The sequence below is a fragment of the Arachis ipaensis genome, chromosome B03, assembly GCF_000816755.2.
Source record: "Arachis ipaensis cultivar K30076 chromosome B03, Araip1.1, whole genome shotgun sequence".
Classification (NCBI taxonomy): Eukaryota; Viridiplantae; Streptophyta; class Magnoliopsida; order Fabales; family Fabaceae; genus Arachis; species Arachis ipaensis.
This window is the reverse complement of record NC_029787.2, coordinates 123,912,686-123,916,378: the sequence shown is the minus strand read 5'-3', so window position 1 is coordinate 123,916,378 and position 3,693 is coordinate 123,912,686.

Below are 3,693 nucleotides of genomic sequence, written 5' to 3'. Positions count from 1 at the left end.
GCAGTGGAGGAGTAGGTGGATCAGCACGGGGATGTGGTAGTACCTCCAGAGGGCATGTTACTGGGCATCAAGTTGATGCAGATGTTGTAGGGGTTGAGGGCAGTTTATTCCATTGTACTACTGAGGGTGGGAGTGGGGGTGTACAGGCTGATGCGGCCACGCTGTTCTCCGACTTCGGCAGCCCAAACCAGATGGAGTAGGTATTCGGTGCTGGTTCAGAGTTTTTTGCAGATTTTGCCCAGTTTGGGAGCCCAGCTGGTGATTACAGGCCACAGTTTGATGGTGTTGCGGTGGATCTCAACGTCGACTTGAATGAAGTGCCGACTGGTTATCAAGGAGGCGAAAAAATAATTGCTTCACGCGTTTTTTTACCACACTTTCCAGCCTTCTCTAATATACTACTGTGCAAATCCATCAACGTCGTTGACGGAGTTATAAACACACCTATCTGCTTTTTGCTAGAAAAAGTTACACCCTCACTTGTGTTTTCATCTATTTTTCCCTGGTGATGCACTAATAGGAAAATACTCTCCGCCATCTCTCACACCCTCAACATATGTTTTATGTGGCTCGTCTGTTTGAAACTCGTTTATTTATAGAGTTTCTGCCTGCATAAATTGTGCTTGAGTCCTTAAGGTTATAACTTGGGCATAAATCGTCCCAGCCCTGTGAGTGTTACAAAGTAACACATAAATCGTCCCAGGCTGAAGAGGGTCCCAATAACACATAAATCATGGCAGCCCAGTTTGGTTTAGCCCATGAACACATAAAACCTACTACCCTGGGACGATTTATACTCTACTTATAACCCAAGAAGCCCTGCCACGATTTACTCTTAATTTGCCTCACAAGTTCATGCATTAATCGTCCTAGGGTGAGATGATTCATGTTTTATATAACCCTTTGCAGCCTAGGACGATTTATATAATAATACAAAAAGGATAATCACGTTGCAGAATCTGTTTAAGGGGAATCAGGTAATTTTGAAACGCATACAATTTATTTAGGGTTTTTTATTTAAATAAATTATTTGCAACCCTATTTTACGTGAATCCCCTAAATGGTTTTCTTGAACGTGAATCCCCTAAACCATATAATATATAAATCGTCCTAGGCTGGTGTGTGTTAATTAATATATAAAATATTGTACCCTGGGACGATTTATGCATGAATTGCATAGGTGAATAGAGCATAAATCGTCCTAGCCTAGTGGGTTTTATGTGTTTTCACCTAAAACTCACTACCCTGCCACGATTTACATGCATCTATGTAACCCTCAACCCCCTAGCACGATTTACGTGCAAATCCCTAACCCCCACCAACCTAGCACGATTTATGTGCAAACCTAACCCACACCAACCTAGCACGATTTACGTGCATAAATACCCCTCATCAGCCTAGAACGATTCATGTGTTAAGACCAAAACCCTACTTACCTTCCACGAGTAAAGTCTCATTTGTGAGAGACTCCATTAGCGGCGAGGAGGGGCAGCGGAGGGGAGGAGAGCATCGGGAAAAAATTCAAGGAAGGGTAGTGGGCGGCGGCAGTGGAGGATTGCTAAGGCGTCGGAGGAGGTGGCCTCCGGTGGACGGCGTTGACGGCGGCTGAGGGTGGCTTCTGAAGGTTGTGTTGGCGGCGGTAGGAGGCTGATTTGGTGGCTTTGGGTGGCGGTGCAAGATGGCGAGGAACGACATGTACCGATTGAACGGCATCGTGCACGTGGCAGATTTTATCGACGAAGAGGTTAGTAATTAATTTGGTTTACAACTGATATAGTCAATGTCGTTGATGTGTTTAGTTATAAGAATGTGATTCATTTGGAAAAAAAAGTGGTTGTTGTGTTAGAAATTTGTGAAACGTTAAGGTTAACATGTTTAGGATAGGTTAGGGTCATGTTTGGTTTAGGAGTGAGGTTGATTTTTGATACATATTTTTGGTTGTTGTGTGATGTTGAGTTGTAACTGTGCTTGTTATTCTGTTATCAACCAATCCGGTGTGTACGGACTATCCGCAGGCAATAAAAGATGATATTGCATGACCGTATTATGCCTTACTTAGATAGCGCCGGACTGCTGCATGTTGCTAGGCTGAATGATTATTGGTTTAAGCTGGATGAGCCACTGATTAGTGCCTTTGTTGAGCGATGGCGTCCAGAGACACACACTTTTCATATGCCATTTGGAGAGTGCACTGTCACTTTACAGGATGTGGCATATCAATTCGGCCTCCCTGTTGATGGATTTCAAGTTAGTGGTTGTCTTAGTGACTTTGAGCAGTTGATGGAAGGTGGTAAGCCTGCGTGGCAGTGGTTTGAAGAGTTGTTCGGTGAACTTCCTCCTGAGGACTGTATTGATGAGTTCACCGTGTCATATGGGTGGTTCCAAAACAGGTTCAGAGTAATGCCGAATGATGCTACAGAGCCCACGGTACAGGTCTATGCTCGTGGTTAAATCATGATGTTGTTGTCCACGATGCTTTTTGGCGACAAGTCTGGGGCCAGAGTGCACTTACGCTGGCTCTCGTATGTTGCGGATCTCGATGGACTCGAAAAGTATAGCTGGGGTTCGGCCACGTTATCTTGGTTATATAGGTGTCTCTGCAGAGTGGCCAATTGGAATGTAAAAAACTTAGCTGGGCCACTAGCATTGCTGCAGTCCTGGATATTCTGGAGGTTCCCCACATTCAGGCCGAGAGGGTTTGATGTCATTCTCTGGCCACTTGCATCGAGGTGAGTGTAATGCTTATTATTTAGTCTGATATAATTTAGCTCTAAACATAACGTATATTATTAATGACTGAATCACTTTTACCGTATGTCTAATGGTGCCGTTGAATATTGCAGGTGGGGTAGATACATGCCGTCATCAGATGAGAAGGGTCCTCGGGTCATTGTTACCCGTCACAGATTAGACAGGTTGAGAGTAGATGATGTAAGTATAATCTCCCATGATATTTGTTAAAGTTTCACGTTTTAGATGGTTAGGTGTATGCATCACGTAGTATCTTCTGACATAACGACTCTACATATTGCAGTTTATTTGGATGCCATACTCGGCACTGGAGGTTATTCAAGTTATCCATCCTGATATCCTTAGACCTGAGCACATGCATTTATGGAAGTCGACAACTGCATTGATTTACTTTTCCTCCATCGAGTGGCACCAGGTTGACCGAGTCCTGTCCCAGCTAGGAGGAGTTCAGCACATACCTGAACCAGCAATCAACATTGATTTCTGTTATCGAAGGATGGGCGGGGACCTACCCACTGGTTTCCTGAGGTCTTTGCCACATGGCATGAGTGTTGGGATCAGAGGCATCAGAGCGTGTTGACGTTTCAGTTGGTACCAGATCCAAGACCATCGGTTGAGTATCTTGATTGGTGGTATCGGGTAGCCCGTAGATTTCTGTCGCATGACCGGGAATTAGTTGACCCTCGCCAGGCCGGGGTCCCTGCAGATGTTCCAGTTCGAGGTAATATCGCTGTGCCCGCTAGACAGCAGGGACCAAACTTCCCGGACAACCATAGGAGGGCTACGCGTGAGTGGGTTGGTACGCGATATAGCCAGCCACTGCGCCAGGGGGGCGACGATGCCTTGGAGTTGGATGAGACACATGGTGGTGATGAAGACTATGGGGGATCCGGCTGGGGTTGGGGTGGTGGTGGTGGATGGTCTGGTCGAGGGGGTGGTGCA